Source organism: Capricornis sumatraensis, chromosome 18 (genome assembly GCF_032405125.1).
Source record: "Capricornis sumatraensis isolate serow.1 chromosome 18, serow.2, whole genome shotgun sequence".
In the NCBI taxonomy this organism is placed as follows: domain Eukaryota; kingdom Metazoa; phylum Chordata; class Mammalia; order Artiodactyla; family Bovidae; genus Capricornis; species Capricornis sumatraensis.
Window position 1 is genome coordinate 51867413 of NC_091086.1, and position 19806 is coordinate 51887218.

At 36.4% G+C, this 19806-nt stretch overlaps 1 non-coding gene across 1 annotated transcript; it reads right to left on the reverse strand.

Moving 5' to 3' along the window:
• Positions 1 to 10221: 10221 nt before the first annotated feature.
• Positions 10222 to 10325, reverse strand: LOC138094765 (U6 spliceosomal RNA). The gene has a single exon (XR_011146278.1). It is a non-coding gene; the product is annotated as a U6 spliceosomal RNA (small nuclear RNA).
• Between the last annotated feature and the right edge of the window lie 9481 nt (positions 10326 to 19806).

The window sequence follows — 19806 nt, forward strand, 5'->3', positions numbered from 1 at the left end:
ACTCAGCTCAGACTCAACTCCAACTGCTAACATTTTTAGTTCCAAATTAGAAGGTAGGAGGCTGACAGTGAAAATAAGTGGAATGTCAGACAGGTAAACATCTGAAACCATGGCTGCCCTGAAGGCATGTGATGGTAAATTTATACCAGATCCCGAGATTGGAATAATCTTAGTTGCAATATGAGACAATATTTTGTGCTGACACAAGATGGTCTGCTGGAATCAATATATTGAATGAATCTGAGACTTTGAAAGGATTATGCCTTCATGAAAAAAATAGCAAGAAATAAAAAGTGCATTTGTTAACATGACAGAAATCTTCTAAAATGGTAGATGAAGAATGTAAGGCAAGTTTCATGACAAGTCAAATACCATAATTCTGCTATTTCATAGGATTTGGGTTTTAAATTTACATTATTCCTAGAGTTAAGGAAATACAAAGTCAAAAATTAAAGATATGACTAAGTAGTATTTCTCCAGAATCTTAATAGAAACAAAAGAAAATATTTTCAATCTAGCCATTCTGATTGATATAAAGTGTTAGTTTGTCTTTTCCCCAGCATCTACATTTACTCAGAAGACTTAGATAATTCCTTTATTACAAAAAAATAGTCACAGGAGGCTTGAGAATGCTTTTGTTGTTGTTTTTATTTTTAAAACACTATAGGAAATGCTTAAGTATTTTTATACATTCAGAAGAAAGAGCAACAGAAAAGAAAATTAAAACTGCACAAGTGAGAAAGACCTAAACATAGGGTAATATTTCAATACTGAAACAAATGGGAAAAGATAGAATCCAATGTAGAGACAGATATAACCTTGGAAACGAAAAGAGCAGCCAGCCTTTGGAACTGAGGGAAATCAAGCATGTACTCAATTCAAAGGAAGTTGAGGTTTTTAATAAAGTATACAATGAGCTTTTCAAAAAAAAAGAATGTCTATCTTGTGTCTTCTGATTTTGATCATTTTAATGAAGTACAAGGTAAAGTCAGTAGCTGAAAAAAGAGGATAGCAGTGACATAGAGGTGACTGTATGTTGATGACACCTTGCAATAGCTAATTCATGGGAAGTTTTAAGGTATGAGGACTTTGAATGGCAGAGTCATTTAAATGATTGATAAGACTTCATAAAGAGCTGTGATTTAAAGAAAGTATTTAATTAGAAGAAATGGGTTTGAAACCCACTTCTACCACTTATTTATTTTGTGACTTTGAGTTTCTGATCATTAATCCGTAAAATTAGAGTAAAAATAATTTATATTCCTATAAGATTACTAAGTTAGAGACACAATAATAATTAAAACGAAGATCATAGCATCCGGTCCTATCACTTTATGGGAAATAGATGGGGAAACAGTGGAAACAGTGTCAGACTTTGTTGTTTTGGGCTCCAAAATCACTGCAGATGGTGACTGCAGCCATGAAATTAAAAGACACTTACTCCTTGGAAGAAAAGTTATGACCAACCTAGATGGCATATTCAAAAGCAGAGACATTACTTTGCCGACTAAGGTCCAACTAGTCAAGGCTATGGTTTTTCCAGTAGTCATGTATGGATGTGAGAGTTGGACTGTGAAGAAGGCTGAGCACCGAAGAACTGATGGTTTTGAACTGTGGTTTTGGAGAAGACTCTAGAGAGTCCCTTGGATTGCAAGGAGATCCAACCAGTCCATTCTGAAGGAGATCAACCCTGGGATTTCTTTGGAAGGAATGATGCTAAAGCTGAAACTCCAATACTTTGGCCACCTCATGTGAAGAGTTGACTCGTTGGAAAAGACTTTGATGCTGGGAGGGATTGGGGGCAGGAGGAGAAGGGGACGACAGAGAATAAGATGGCTGGATGGCATCACTGACTCAATGAACATGAATCTGAGTGAACTCTGGGAGTCGGTGATGGAAAGGGAGGCCTGGCGTGCTGTGATTCATGGGGTCACAAAAAGTCAAACACAGCTGAGCGACTGAACTGAACTGAACTGAACTGAACTGCAAGTGATATACATACTATTCAATTACTTGTATTTTTTATTGATTAGTAAGTGGATCTATAGTGACTGGGTAAGAAAGTAGAGATGTTAATAGAGTAGAAAAGTGGCAATGGGTCAGGAATCATGATATATACACTTTAACTTTTTTAGGTCAAATGTCATCAGGTAAGTAAGGATGAAGTAAGGAGTGATAAAAGAGTAAATGATTTTAGTAAAGCAGTCATTATTTAAGATATGGCAGAATTATGCATGATGTCAATGTGCAAAATATAAAAAAAGTTACTAGAAAATGGAAAATTACTTTTAAAGATTCTTAGTAAACTTAGGAAGTCTTCACCTGCACATTACCCATAATTTAATCAATCTCTGTGTGTGCTTAGATCTTAACACTCAAATGATATTGCTTTGTTAAGATGTGACATCTAATTTTATTTGATCTAGCAACAACATTCAATATAGTTGAACTCTTTTTTCCTTTTTAAAATACAGAATTTTAAAATACTCTTGACTGGCCTCCAAGTTGGTACGTTTTTTTTTTTCTCCACAGTCCTCCTACATCCTTGTCAGTTCTATCACTATCTTTTATGAAAAAACTGACTCTTTTTTCAGTGATACTAAATACTGAATTTGGGTGTCTTCAGTATATAGACATAGTTTACTTAGCTCTATAAAATAGTATAAATTGGGAACATGAGAGCCCCAGTTTATATCCAGAGCAAATTTAATATTCAGGATTACTTAAACTGGAAGAGCATATCTTTCTCTACCAGCAAGAATAGCCATCCATCTGCATGGCTTCCTCTTTCTCATGGTAGGACCACTAATCATGATTTATTCTTACTAAGAATAAGGAGTCCTTACTAAGGAGTTCTGTATAAGCCATATGTATTTTTCCCAGAACTCTCCTGTTCTAAACTTCTAACATTATTCTTTTCTAGCCATTGACCTTATATCAGAGTTCTCTACCACAGCACAGAATTAAGAGTATTTCCACATATTAGATATACATACTGGTTAACTAACTGTATTGCTTGATCTTTGTCTACTAGGAACATTTTCCATCATCAAACCCCTTCAGAGTCAGCCCAGAGAAAATGGGGGAGGCACTGTAATGAGCTAGAAATCCATTTTGCATAGTGGCAATAGACCATACCAAAATTTCAACCCGCCCCCTCCTTTCCACCTCTGTCTATACTATCTCTGGTTGTAGGGAATCCTTTATGACTCCATGTAGAATCATTATATTCCTTAGATATGTTTATTACCATCAGATCTGCTGGAGTATATGCCCAAATAGTAGTCTGCAGTATGATGTAGCACTCTATGCTTCAGTCAGATCAAGTAACCTTCTAAAATACCATATAAAAACACTGGAATGGTATCCACAAGCCTTCTGAAATTTAAGCGGTTCACTCTAAGACATGTGTCACTTTTATTAACTGGAAGTTTGATATATAACAAGTATTCTAAATTAGGAGAATTTCCTCTAATGTCACAGAGCACTAGACTCACATAAACATCACAAATAACTTCAGATTGATGACTCTTTGCAAGTTTATCCCTCACCCTGTAGTTTGCCTGTGACTTAGTAGGTAAGACTAAGTGCTACTTACTGTTTCCCTGGTCTAGTTAATATGATATCATTAATATAGTGAATCAGCATATCATTTTCTGGAATATCAGAATGGTCAAGATCTTAGTGAACTACATTGTAACAAGAAGTAAGAGAGCTAACAGGGTCCCGTGGCAACTTTAACGTTTGCAAACTGAGTGGTAGAAGCAGGAAATTCTTTTCAATGGTCACATGCACTTTTCAAGAGAATGAATTTCTTACCACTCCATCAGACAGATAAGTGAGAATCAAAAATGTTGTAGAAAGGTGAGTGAAATCTAGAATGAATGGGGAAGTATAATATAAATATAAATTTTCCTTCTAGGATCATTTGTAGCTTCTAGGATCATCTGTAGCATCAAGTGATATGTTGGAGGATATTAAAATTGACCACTATATTCTGAGGGATTGTACTTACTCCTTCTTTCTTAAGAATTGAGGGCCTTTTTTTTCTAACACGTTTTTTATCCAGTAAGATCACATGCTATTTAATTGGCTTGAAGAGTAAACTTTTATAAACTGAGTCAATACATCACTCACATTTACTTGGATTTCATTAATTTCCCTGATTTCCAGAGTGAAGGCAATGATTGTAAAACCCTGGCTCCAGTGACTGTGTCTCATCTCTGAACACTGTAAGCTATTCCCAGGGTGCTGTGGGACCAGGGATGGATATTAGGTAAGACCACTAGCATGCCCTCCAAGTCATGAGCTGTAGCAAATCCAGCGTACAGTCCACCTGAGCTGGATTCAAGTCCAAGTGCAAATTCTCGCCCTAGTGGCCCAGATTCGGCAAATTAATGTCTCTCAAAGATTTGATTACAAGAGTCAGGAGATGGGAAGCAATTAGCAGAGAAATGGCTTTTCTATCTTCCTTCAAGGAACTGACCTGATATCAATGCTTCTATGTAATCTCATGGAGATGTCCTGTAATTGAACAACTATACTTTTTTTTTTTTTTTTGAGGGTGGGAGACTATGTTCAATTTGATCAAACACCACATTTTATTTCCTATTCCTCTTTTCCTGCACTTTTGCTGATGTTTAATTGCTATTCCTCCAATACAAATGAATATGTGACGTTTGCCTCATATTCTGCTTTCTGGGAAACCAAAGCTAAAACATAGCATTGATGGGACATGTAGATAAGATAAAGTTGAGGGCAGAGTGGAAACTGTTTAAACATTTCATATCCTAATGATAATCTGAGGCATAGAATTGGTTGCCTTTACTCCCACTTGCATTCCAACTCTCACAATATTGTTGAGACTATAGGCCATATCCAAAACAGTAGAATTATGAGTCTTTACTACAGGAGAGACTTTTACAATTACATTTTCCAAAAACAGTTTTTCTAGTATGAACAGATGCAGCAAATTAATTTTTCTCCATGTAGAGCTATAAAAATATTGCAAATAACCTGTCAGTTATGACCTTTAGAAAGATATTGGTCTTTTAATCTCATAATGGTGAGCAAGTAATAAAGTATAGCTGTACATAAATTGTATTTCAACCCCACCCATCCATGAGAATGGATCAAACAAAGAGCAGCAAAATACAGTGTTGTTCAGTACATTCACATACCAGGAGTAAAAGACTGTTTAGTGTACAATTTGTTATTTTTCACATACAGAAAAGAAACATGTGACTGATAATCTTGCTGTTCTAGTTGGTATATAAACTAGCTTTTTGAACAGCATGTTCAGCAACAAGCATAGCTAAGTTTAAAAGAAGTATCCTAATGTTAGAATAAATGCAAAGAGAATAGTGTTTTAATGAGAAGTATATGAAATAGTGAAAAGTTCATGCCTACTTAAAGACAACATTATATGATATTGAAGATCATATACCAAACCAATGAAAAGGGGCAATAAAGGATGTTCTTTTATGCTGAATTTAAGGAGATGTGCATATTGGAGGCACTTTCTTGTTAATGTTTTAGCAGAAGATCATTCAAAATGATCTCTCCTTCAAGAGAATATCTGTATTGTGCCTAATCAGCAGTTTGACACCGATGTATCTATGATAAGGCTCCAGACAGGTTTCTCTCAAGTTCTTTGGCAAGGTTAGAAGTTTCAAAGAGACCTGTCTGAGCTACTAAACTGCCTTTATGTGGCATTGGGTCCAATGGAAGATTGAGTCTCCAGTTACTTCTGGAAAGTAAAGAAATTGTGGGGCATTGTGGAGGATTCTTATACCCTCCTGATCCCAGCATCTTAGAGCTAAACTTCAGAATCAAAACCATGTTCTAACCCACAGTTCTGCTTCTAGCATGCCGTGTGTGCTTAGCCGTGTCTGACTCTTGTGACCACATAGATTGCAGCCCTCCAGGCTCCTCCATCCATGGGATTCTCCCAGTAAGAATACTGGAGTGGGTTGCCATTTCCTTCTCCAGGGGATCTTCCCGACCCAGGAATTGAATCTGGGTCTTCTGCATTGCAGGCAGACTCTTTACCGACTGAGCTAGAAGAGAAGCTTCTAGCATAGCTGACTAAATTCATACATCTTTTAACCAGTAAGTCAGGAAGTTTTTTAAAAAAATGGCTTTATAGACTTTGGGGTAAAAGATTTGGAATCAATGAGGTCTGTGGTCTTTTCTGGATGAAAAGCTAGGGAAGGGCAGCTCAATCTAAACTCTGTGTACAATGCTAAGTTGCTTTAGTCATGTCTGACTCTTTGAGATTCCATGGACTTAGCCTGTCAGACTCCTCTGTCCATAGGATTCTCCAGGGAAAAACACTGCCATGGGTTGCCAATTCCTCCTCCAGGGGATCTTCCTGACCCAGAGTCTCTTATGTCTCCTGCCCTGGAAGATGTGTTCTTTACCACTAGTAAGTACCACCTGGGAAGTCTTAGGCAATGTTGAAGTGTAATAAGGAAAGAGGGGAGCCTGACAATGTTCAGGGATTGCCAACTAGTATGGATAATATAAATAGAATAGCTTACTTAATGTAAATAGAACAACTAATATAAAAAGAATAATCTAATATAAATAGAATATAATAAAACAATTTGATATAAATAGAATAGTCTAATGTGATAACGATTAACTTCTTTACTGTTACAGGATTCATTCACACTCAGCTGTTTATTCATGTCTGACTCTTCATGATCCCAAAGGACCCCACCAGGCTCCTCTGTCCATGGGATTTCCCAGGTAAGAATATTGGGGAGGGTTGCCATTTCCTTCTCCAGGTTTATAAGGAAGACAAACTGTAATTTAGTCTCACTCTGACTGAAACAGAATACTCCATCAAAGCTAGTTAATGATCTTTGCTAATTCATATTTCTTCTATCGGTTATTCACATACCCCAGTTTCAAGCTGCATTTAGGCAAACACTGATTCTTACATCAGCTGCTAGAAGAAAAGAAGAGTCAATGAGCACAGTCATTTTTAATTCCCAAATGTGTTTAACAAGAATGAATGTCACATTTGATCATTTAAACCATCCTTGATGACAGTAAAAGAGGAAAGTGAAAAAGCTGGCTTAAAGCTCAACATTCAGAAAATGAAGATCATGGTATCCGGTCCCATCACTTCATGGGAAATAGATGGAGAAACAGTAGAAACAGTGTCAGACTTTATTTTTTGGGGCTCCAAAATCACCGCAGATGGTGATTGCAGCCATGAAATTAAAAGACGCTTACTCCTTGGAAGAAAAGTTATGACCAACCTAGATAGCATATTCAAAAGCAGAGACATTACTTTACCGACTAAGGTCCATCTAGTCAAGGCTATGGCTTTTCCAGTAGTCATGTATGGATGTGAGGGTTGGACTGTAAAGAAGGCTGAGCGCCGAAGAATTGATGCTTTTGAACTGTGGTGTTGGAGAAGACTCTTGAGAGTACCTTGGACTGCAAGCAGATCCAAACAGTCCATTCTGAAGGAGATCAGCCTTGGGATTTCTTTGGAAGGAACGATGCTAAAGCTGAAACTCCAGTACTTTGGCCACCTCATGCGGAGAGTTGACTCATTGGAAAAGACTCTGATGCTGGGAGGGATTGGGGGCAAGAGGAGAAGGGGACGACCGAGGATGAGATGGCTGGATGGCATCACTGACTCAATGGATGTGAGTCTGAGGGAACTCTGGGAGATGGTGATGGACAGGGAGGCCTGGCGTGCTGTGATTCATGGGGTCACAAAGAGTAGGACACGACTGAGCAACTGACCTGAACTATGTTTTTGAAAAAAATGCATCAAATATACTATAAAGAAAAAGTAAGAGAATATAGGAAGTGTAGTTAAGTTTAAAACATTTTATTAATGAATTAAGTCAAATTACAATGACAAAAGAAAGGAAAAATAACAAAAGCAAAGTTTCAAACCTACCCATAGAATAAAGTTTAGAATGATATATACGTTATCTCTACTGAGTATGAGTGTTTTCTGATGCAATTTCCGTGTATAAATAATGGATAAATTAAAAGTTATAAGAAGTACCAAACAGGCAAAAATTCCAGGATACATTAAATCTAAGTATCTATAAAGGAATTGTTACAGTAATTTCATTAATTGAGAAGTCAATTTATCCATATTCCCACCAAATGAATTTTCAACAGTATCTAAAGGCTATGAGTTTGAGTTAGGATTTTTAAACTATTGTACTAGGACAGGTTTAACTGAGATTATGTAAGCCAGGAGGTCCATTGCTTCTATGAAATATCTTTCACCTACCTCCCCCATATTATAGTGAGAATGACAATTTCAATGTTCTTATTTATTTATTTTCATCTGTATATGCTGTTTTTCTCTAAGAAAGTGATGACTTCTTCTGCTCATCTAATTTTTATATTTTGCTTAATTTTATATGAATGTATCTTCCCTTATTAGGTTCCTCTAAAAATGATATTTTATATTATCTTTTCAAAGGTGTGGGGTATCCTCAATTATTCCCATAGTTTCATTGTTTTAATTTTTAAAAATTTTTGGTTGTGCCATGAAGCATGTGGGGTCTTAGTTCCCTGGCAAGGGATGAAACCTTTGCCCCTTGCATTAGAATCTCTGCATGTTAACCACTGGAACACCATAGAAGCCTGAACAAACTGTTGTGTCATCATCTGACCTATATTCAAGAAACACTTCGTTGTCATTTGATGAATCATAATATTTCATACCAATGACTATGACCAACAAAACTAGCTTGTTTTGTTGCATATGTTTTATTTGTTATATACATTGTGTATAGAATGATGATGATTATAAGTCATGAGAATATTTATTATTAAATGTATTTTTCCAAATAGCATCATCAATAAATCAAAATGTACATTTAATAGAATCTAAATTAATATGAAAGAAAATATTTATTATTTTGTAGCAACTGATAAATGATTCTAAATATTTTGTAAAAATGCAGAGAACCTTGAAAAGCTTAAATGATTTTCAAAGAGAAAACCAATGCTGGAACACATGCACCTGATTTTGAGTGTGACCATAAATCTACTTCATCACATTGGTATGCTTTCAGTGTAAATATAGAAATATAGATTAATGTAACAGAAGATCAGGATATATATATGCTCATAAATGATTACTTAATTTTCAACAAAAATACCAGTGGAGAAAGGGATGTTTTTAGAACAAATTCTTTTGGAAGGAGTAGATATCCATATGAAACAAATAAATAAATAACCTCAATCTTTACCTTAACCAAATAGAAAATTGGTTCAGAATGCATTATAGATTTACACAGTAAAAACCAGGAATGAAAAATAGCTTTCTAAACTAGAAAAGTAACAGCTAATGTTGTATGTAATGGTAAAATTATAAAATTGACTTTATGATTGGACAAAAGGTTTTTTCCACCCTCACTAATTCTATTAAATAATGATCTAGAAGTACTAGTTGTGGACTTAGGTAAGCAAAATAAATAAAGACTATGCAAATTGGATAGAAAAAAGCAAAACTGTCTTCATTCAAAGTTGGCATGTTTGTATAAATTGAATATCTTAAGGACTCTATTAAAAAAGCTATTAAAACTTGCAAATTTGTTTAGCAAGGAAACAGTACAATATCAATATATGAAAGTCAATTGTCTTTCTGTGTTCTAGCAAGGAAAAACTGGAAACTGAGCATTTTAAAAATGTCATTTAGTGTAGCATCAACAAACATGAATATCTTGTGATATATTTGATCCAATGTATGTTAAGTGCTGAGAATTAGAAATTATAAAGCATTACTGATATAAATTAGAAAAAAGACTAAAATAAAGACTTAATTGTTGCTCTGTAGACTTAATACAGTTGTTTTATGATGAAATAATCAAACATTCTAAAATTTATATATAAATGCAAATGATCTAACATAGCTAAACACTTTTGGAAGAGAGCATTCCCTATATAATTTTAAGACTAATTATAAAGCTACTATAATTAAAATAGTGTAATATTGGCATGAGGATAAACAAACAGGGAAAGTGAAAGTGTTAGTTACTCAGTCGTGTCCAACTCTTTGTGACCCTATGGACTGTAGCCCACCAGGATCCTCTGTCCATGGGATTCTCCATGCAAAAATACTGGAGTGGGTTGTCATTCCCTTCTCCAGGGGATATTCCTGACCCAGGGATTGAAACCAGGTTTCCTGCATTGCAGATTCTTTATCGTCTGAACCACCAAGGAAGCCCTAAAACTATGGAATGCTTCACAAATTGCATCTCATTCTTGCACAGGGGCCATGCTAATCTTTTCTGTATCACTCCAATTTTACTACATGTGCTTCAGAATAGAGAGTCTAGATATAAACTCATACATCTATGGTCAAAAATGCTAAGATTGTTCAGAAAGCAAAAAATGATGCTCTAGCATATATGATGATGGAACATGCAAAGCAGATACAAAATAAGAACTACTCTGAAGTTAGTAAGATATTAACATACATGTCATGTGTGAGCTTTTCAGGTCTTTATGTGTCATCGCAATAGGAGGGAGATATGGAGTAACAGAATAGTTAGATAGAAAAATTTGCATTTCAAAAAAAAGCCACTTATTCTGTGTCAAACTGAAGACATTAAAGGCTTGTTCTGTGTATTTCACAAAATGATCTACAATTGCTACCCTGTAAAAGTTGAAAACTTTAAGAAGAAATCAGATAAGCAATGTTGTAAATACTATGCCGTATTCACAGTTTACTGACTACAAGCTATGTGTGTATGCATGTGTGTGTGATGGAGAGAGAAACTCTCTGATATTCCCTTCTAGCTAATTAGTAGATATAGAATCTTTGACGTCTCTTAAGAATATATACGGCTTACCTGGTAGCTCAGCTGGTAAAGAATTCATCTGCAATACAGAAGACCTCGGCTGGACTCCTGGATTGGGAAGATCTGCTGGAGAAGGGATAGGCCACCCACTCCAGTTTTCTTTGGCTTACTTGGTGGCTCAGCTGGTAAAGAATCCGCCTGCAATGTGGGAGACCTAGGTTCCATCCCTGGGTTGGGAAGAACTCCTGGAGAAGGGAATGGCTAGCTACCCACTCCAGTATTCTGGCCTGGAGAATTCTGGGGTCACAAAGAATCGGACATGACTGAGCAACTTTCACTTTCAGGAATGTATACATAGTTTGGCACTGGCAGCTAGAGGCTGATGTGAAAAAAGACAGGTCTGAAAGACGGAGATTTCTCTTGAGAGCTAACATTTTCAGAACAAATTGGGCAGCTGACAAACATTCACTTTCCAGACCCCAGGATGTAGTTAATATCAGTGATCTCAGGATGGTCTAAGAAAACAGTTACTAAAACTGATAGAATCCAACTGTCAGATCCAAACATTTGTTGTGCCTCTCTTCAAAAGAACTATTGTGTGATTTTTCTTTTAAATCAATGTTTGTAAATTTTGTCAATTTTTCTAAATTTGACTGCTGAAGCACTTTTTCAATAAATAATATATTTTTACTAAAGTAGATTTGGATGTAAATGAGCAAAAATAGTCCAGTACAAGATTAAATAAAAAAGCATGATTTGAATCAAATCCATATATTCTTTAGTGCCTGGCATGTGGAATATATGTATATATGTATATTTCAGATTGCTTATTTTTATTCATAGACTTTATTTCACTGAGTTCTGGCAACAATGAGTCTGCTATTTATCAATAAATATTTTTCATTACACTAGAGCAAGAATGATGAATTTCTAAATACAGCTTTATTTACATGCATGTTCCCTACTTTTTAAATTAAAAATTTGTCATTTTTACACTCACATTACATATTTGGGTTTAAGAACACAACAGAGAAGGTATTGAGAATAAGCATTTAAGAATATTTATAAAAATTCTAGTAAATTTGGTATCCTTGGAAAAATAAAATTTTATACCAAATGGCATAGCCTGAATTCTTATTGGAACAACAATGAGAATTTGAAGTGTTATTATATTTGTTCAAGGACATCACACTTAAAAAATGGAGAAGCTGTATTTAAGTGTAATTGTTAAGAGCAGAGATCTGAGGTCAGAATATTTGGGTGAGCTTAATACATCTGCCTTTTTTAGACTGTATTTACTTCAGTACATTATTCAGCATCTATGGGTCTTTGTTCCTCATTCATAAAGTGGAGATATGTATATGTAGATATTCATATCTGTTGTCAAGAATAAATTAATTCATGAGAAACACTTAGAATGCAATCTTACACACATTAAAGTACTGTGTGTACTTTACTAACATTAGAGATTACATTTAGTCTAGACTCCCATCTAGTGATAATTTTTTTCATTTCACATTTAATTTCCTAGGAGCATTTTATAACAACTAGCATCTCTAATAAAAACAAAGAAGTCCTCAACAATTGTTTTCACTTTCCCAACATGTTTTCCATGTGTATGAATTTCCCCTTTGATTAATGCACATTCTACAGCTGGCTAAACTACTTTACTGAAATTTCTCCCTGATGGTATTGTCACCTCAAATTTCATTTCAGATGTTCCCTCCTTTATTCTAAAGCCCAGCTAAAGCCCTGATATAATAATCATTTCTTCATCTTGGTCCCATAATAATTATCACCTCTGTTGTAGTAAAGATTGCATTCAGCTTAACTTTTTTCACCCTCATTCAGATCTTAAATAACTCATTTTTGAGCTTTGAGTTGACTCATTCTCCATCACATGTATAACTTGAGCTTTTTGTTGTTGCTTCATTATAAAACTAATAGTTTTAGAATATTCAGCATATCTTAATAATATGTCTTATGTTTATATATAATACCTGACATAAAGTATAGTTGGGGCTTCGCCCGGTGGCTCAGCAGTGAAGAATCTGCCTGCAGCACAGGAGATGCAGGAGCCACCGGTTCAATTCCGTGGTTGGGAAGATCCCCTGGAGGAATGCATGGCGCCTGACTGCAGTATTCTTGCCTAAAGAATTCCAAGGACAGAGGAACCTGGCAAGCTATATAGTCCATAGGATCACGAAGAGGTGGACACGACTGAAGCAACAGAGCACAGCACAACACACAATGCATAGTTGGATTCAAATTTATTTCTTTTCCAATACTTTGACCTATGGGCATCTAAATAAACATTATCCTTGCTCTGTTTTCTAATTTTAAGTTTAGGAAAAGGTAGTATTTTTCCTCTGTATTTTCAAGTGGTTTTATAATATTTAAAAATGTATTTTTCTCACATATGCACAACCATAATATTAGAAACATTGCATATTATATTAATATGACTAAATTGCTATAAGTTAGTTTATTAACAAGAATGTATTTCAGGAAATATACTGGCTAATAAGTTTTCTATTTGAATAATTAAAAAATCTGTTCAAAATGGATAGTCAGTTCAGTTCAGTCGCTCAGTCGTGTCTGACTCTTTGCGACCCCATCAATTGCAGCAAACCAGGCCTTCCTGTCCATCACCAACTCCCGGAGTTCACTCAAATTCACATCCATTGAGTCAGTGATGCCATCCAGCCATCTCATCCTCTATCGTCCCCTTTTTCTCCTGCCCTCAATCCCTTCCATCATCAGAGTCTTTTCCAATGAGTCACTGCAGATGGTGACTACATCCATGAAATTAAAAAAAAAAAAAAAAAAAAAAAACCCTTACTCCTTGGAAGGAAAGCTATGATCAACCTAGATAGCATATTAAAAAGCAGAGACATTTCTTTGCCAATAAAGGTCCGTTTAGTCAAGGCTATGGTTTTTCCAGTGGTCATATATGAATGTGAGAATTGGACTGTGAAGAAATCTGAGTGTCAAAGAATTGATGCTTTTGAACTGCGGTGTTGGAGAAGACTCTGGAGAGTCCCTTGGACTGCAAGGAGATCCAACCAGTCCATCCTAAAGGAGATCACTGTTGGGTATTCACTGGATGGACTGATGCTAAAACTGAAACTTCAGTACTTTTGTGGCTGGGAGGAGCTACCCCACGCTTGAGGTCAGGGGTGGCGGCCGAGAGGAGCAACCCCACATCCAAGGAGCAATGGCTGTGTGGGTGCAGGAGAGCCTAGAGGAGCTACTCCATGTTCAAGGTCAGGAGGGGGGGGGCAGTGAGACGATACCCCTCCTTCAAGGTAAGGAGCAGTGGCTGGACTTTGCTGGAGCAGCCGTGAAGAGATACCCCAAGTCCAAGTTAAGAGAAACCTAAGTAAGACAGTAGGTGTTGCAAGAGGGCATCAGAGAGCAGATGCACTGAAACCATAATCACAGAAAACTAGTCAATCTAATCACACTAGGACCACAGGCTTGTCTAACTCAATGAAACTAAGCTATGCCCTGTAGGGCCACCGAAGGTGGGCAGGTCATGGTGGTGGAGAGGTCTGACAGAATATGGTCCACTGGAGAAGGGAATGTCAAAACACTTCAGTATTCTTGCCTTGAGAACCCCATGAACAGCATGAAAAGGCAAAATGATAGGATACTGAAAGAGGAACTCTCCAGGTCGGTAGGTGTCCAATATGTTACTGGAGATCAGTGGAGAAATAACTCCAGAAAGAATGAAGGGATGGAGCCAAAGCAAAAACAATACCCAGTTGTGGATATGACTGGTAATAGAAGGAAGGTCCTATGCTATAAACAGCAATATTACATAGGAACCTGGAATGTCAGGTCCATGAATCAAGGCAAATTGGAAGTGGTCAAACAAGAGATGGCAAGAGTGAAGGTCGACATTCTAGGAATCAGCGTACTGAAATGGACTGGAATGGGTGAATTTAACTCAGATACCCATTATATCTACTACTGCGGGCAGGAATCCCTTAGAAAAAATGGAGTAGCCATCATGGTCAACAAAAGAGTCTGAAATGCAGTACTTAGATGCAATCTCAAAGACGACAGAACGATCTCTGTTCATTTCCAAAGCAAACCATTCAATATCACAGTAATTCAAGTCTATGCCTCAGCCAGTAACACTGAAGAAGCTGAAGTTGAATGGTTCTATGAAGACTTACAAGACCTTTTAGAACTAATACCCAAAAAAAAAAAAATGTCTTTTTCATTATAGGGGACTGGAATGCAAAAGTAGGAAGTCAAGAAACACCTGGAGTAACAGGCAAATTTGGCCTTGGAATACTGAATGAAGCAGGGAAAAGGCTAATAGAGTTTTGCCAAGAGAACACATTGGTCATAGCAAACACCCTGTTCCAACAACACAAGAAGAGACTCTACACATGGACATCACCAGATGGTCAACACCGAAATCAGACTGATTATATTCTTTGCAGCCAAAGATGGAGAAGCTCTATACAGTCAGCAAAACCAAGACCAGGAGCTGATTGTGGCTCAGATCATGAACTCTTTATTGCCAAATCCAGACTTAGACAGAAGAAAGTAGGGAAAACCACTAGACATTCAGGCATGACATAAATCAAATCCCTTGCAATTATACAGTGGAAGTGAGAAATAGATTTAAGGACCTAGATCTGATAGATAGAGTGCCTGATGAACTATGGAATGAGGTTCGTGACATTGTACAGGAGACAGGGATCAAGACCATCCCCATGGAAAAGAAATGCAAAAAAGCAAAATGGCTTGTCTGGGGAGGCATTACAAATAGCTTTGAAAAGAAGAGAAGTGAAAAACAAAGGAGAAAAGGAAAGATGAAGCATCTGAAAGCAGAGTTCCAAACAATAACAAGAGTTAAGAAAGCCTTTCTCAGCAATCAATGCAAAGAAATAGAGGAAAACAATAGAATGGGAAAGACTAGAGATCTCTTCAAGAAAATTAGAGATACCAAGGGAACATTTCAGGCAAAGATGGACACAATAAAGGACAGATATGGTATGGACCTAACAGAAGCAGAAGATATTAAGAAGAGGTGGCAAGAATACATTGAAGAGCTGTACAAAAAAGATCTTCATGACCCAGATAATCATGATGGTATGATCACTCACCTACAGCCAGACATACTGGAATGTGAAATCAAGTGGGCCTTAGAATGCATCACTACTAACAAAGCTAGTGGAGGTGATGGAATTCCAGTTGAGCTATTTCAAATCCTGAAAGATGATGCTGTGAAAGTGCTGCATTCAATATGCCAGCAAATTTGGGAAACTCAGCAGTGGCCACAGGACTGGAAAAGATCCGTTTTCATTCCAGTTCCAAAGAAAGGCAATGCCAAAGAACGCTCAAACTACCGCACAATTGCACTCATCTCACATGCTAGTAAAGTAATGCTCAAAATTCTCCAAGCCAGGCTTCAGCAAAATGGATAGCAGTGAATAACAGAACTGTCATTCAAATTAGAGTTCTAAGTATAGGTTTATGATATATTTTAATTCTTTAGGCATTTAAACATAAGATAAATCTAAAATGCTTATAATTTAAGTAAAAAACATAGCAGTAAAGACAACAGCAAGGACAAGCATTCCTAAAGCTCCTACAATATATCACACAATTTAAGAACTTTGCTAATGCATTTATTTGAAAAACAAAAGTTTACCACTATTTCTGGTGCTATTACATTTGCTTATCTCTCCTTGTACTCATTATTTCCAATATTTTTTTAAACAAATAAGCTATTTTGAAGTTTAAAATAATATTTTATGCCTTTTTCCTTTATTTTATTTTTTAGAAGTTACTGTCTGCTTTTTCCAAATAAATGTGTCACAGTGGGATTCCATATGTTCTGATGTTCTAAGGAAGAGACTTTCATACACAAATGTTTTCTAATAATGTTATCTTCAGTTCAGTTCAGTTCAGTTCAGTCGCTCAGTCATGTCCGACTCTTTGCGACCCCATGAATCACAGCACGCCAGGCCTCCCTGTCCATCACCATCTCCCGGAGTTCACTCAGACTCACATCCATTGAGTCCGTGATGCCATCCAGCCATCTTATCCTCGGTCGTCCCCTTCTCCTCCTTCCCTCGATCCCTCCCAATATCAGAGTTTTTTCCAATGAGTCAACTCTTCTCATGAGGTGGCCAAAGTACTGGAGCTTCAGCTTCAGCATCATTCCTTCCAAAGAAATCCCATGGTTGATCTCCTTCAGAATGGGCTGGTTGGATCTCCTTGCAGTCCAAGGGACTCTCAAGAGTCTTCTCCAACACCACAGTTCAAAAGCAGCAATTCTTTGGCGCTCAGCTTTCTTCGCAGTCCAACTCTCACATCCGTACATGACCACAGGAAAAACCATAGCCTTGACTAGACGGACCTTAGTCAGCATTCTTATAGGTTTTATTTATTTATTTTTTTTAATTTTAAATAAAGGTATTTATTTCTAGTTACCAGTGGCTCAGAATATAAAGAATCTGCCTGCAATTCAGGGTACCTGGGTTTGATTCCTGGGTTGGGAAGTTTGCCCAGAGAAGGAAATGGCAACCCACTCCAGTATTCTTGCCTGGGAAATCCCATGAACAGAGGAGCCTGATGGGGTAGACAGTCCATGGGGTAGACAGAGGAGCCTAGCAATCTACAGCAGAAATAAGTATACATGAAATTAACGAGAAAAAAAAAAATTCTTAAAATCAGTAATTATCAACAAATCTTATTTACTATACCTTTTCCAACATATCTAATACATATAATTGTATGTCTCAGTTTATGAAAAAAAGGTGGTGATGTTATAAACATGTTAAAAGCAGCAGTGCGTTCAATGTAAATCTTTTGTATTTATAGAAAAAAAAAGTAATGAAATTTTTCTATCTCATAAACTATCCTTTTAAAGAGGTTCTCTAGTTCCATCTTACCCCTACTCCCATCTGTGTGTGTGTGTGTGTATATTTGAAATGTTTTAGATTTTTATTTGGAGAAAACTTCGTAGTGTGATATGTCTTTCTAATATGCCCAGCTTGGGGCCTAATTTTTCAGGCTTTGGTATACTTCAGTCTGAATGCAAGAATTAAGATCACTGGAGTTATACTTTAAGACTTTATGGGCTTGTTTTTGAATAACTGTGAGACTGGGCCCATTTCTACATTAGCAATGACTTGGAAATTATTTCACTGGCTAACAGATTAAAAAAGCATAATCAATATAATTAATATTTAAATATGATCATAATAAATTCATTAATAAGAGATTAGGTCTGAGGGGAAATATTTTAATGCACATTCTGTTAATAAACAAAGTACAAGTTCACTTTTAAGTGAATAGCCAATAGCTCAAGGTACTGTCTGTTTTGCAGTGTGGAAAAAAGAATTTCCTTTAAATAAATAGTTGCAAAGAGTCAGAAATGACTGAGCAACTGAACTGAACTGAAATGTTAGTCCTGGTTTATTTCCTGAACCAATCTAACTTTTTATTCATCAAGTTACATTTTTAAGCCTATGAATTTCAGCATATTTTTTAATGTTTCTAATAATAGTGTACCATGAACTGAGTAGTTCAATACTAATCATTTTCACATAGTGGTTTTCATTGTTTTAAGCAATGAAAACCACTTAACCACAAGGATATCCTTTATTGAGAAATAGGATACCATGTAGAAATGCATTACCATAGCCCCAGAATATATATTATCTAATATTCACTGGGCCCCAGAGAGACAGAGCTGAGCTAATAATAAAACAATCTGTTTTACTAATTTTAATTTACTTAAGGGTCATTTAGTCCAAACTAAATATCAGTTATCATTAATTCATTCAACAAAATTTATTGAGTGAGAGTTGGACTGTGAAGAAAGCTGAGTGCCGAAGAATTGATGCCTTTGAACTCTGGTGTTGGAGAAGACTCTTGAGAGTCCCTTGGACTGCAAGGAGATCCAACAGGTCCATTCTAAAGATCAGTCCTGAGTGTTCTTTGGAAGGAATGACGCTAAAGCTGAAACTCCAGTACTCTGGTCACCTCATGGGAAGAGTTGACTCATTGGAAAAGACTCTGATGCTGGGAGGGACTGGGGGCAGGAAGAGAAGCGGACGACAGAGGATGAGATGGCTGGATGGCATCACTGACTCGATGGACATGAGTCTGAGTGAACTCTGGGTGTTGGTGATGGACAGGGAGGCCTGGCGTGCTGCAATTCATGGAGTCGCAAAGAGTTGGACGTGACTGAGCGACTGAAGTAAACTGAACTGATTTAGGGGCAGGTCCTTCTCTAGGCTGTGGAATTTCTATAAGTTTCCAAAAAACATCAATCCTAAACTTATGGAGCTCAGTCTTATAAATGTTAATGATACCAATGTATCTTTTGTAAACAACTTTTTTGTTGCTGTTTCTAAAACAGACTCAATTCAAAGAACCAAAGATAAATTATATTCTTACATAACATTTCAGGTTGATTTAAGTTAAGAAAAAAATAGAGAAATATATCTTTCAAATCTCAAAAAACAACAAAAATATCCATTTCTTGTTAAAGCCTCTACCTCTTGTAAAATAAGGATGCTTAAACTTTTTCTCTCACTTTCTTGGGATTAATTTTTATTTTTTTATGAGACAATTTCCTGGTATTTTCCTTACTAAAAAGAAACCATTCTTATATTTTTTTTACCCTGATTTTCACAGCACCAGGACCCAGTGTAATCAAAGTCATTCACCAGATGACCGTACGTTGTAACAAGGTCTTCTACTGATGCCATCTGTCAAGAATGGATCTTTTTTTTTTTTCATATGTAGAGAAGCCAGGAAGAAATAGAATGAAATGTCTGCCCTTTAACATTTCAGAACTGGGAAACTGATTCACTCTGCCCTATTCCAGTTAAAATGTAATAATCGTATTTTTGTACTTGCTCAAGCCACAGAAATTCTGATGGGCATTCTTTTAAAATAATCCTATAAAAAATAAAATAAAATACTCTTATAAATAGAATGTTTTCTTCCTCTCTGTTTATTTTTCTTGGAA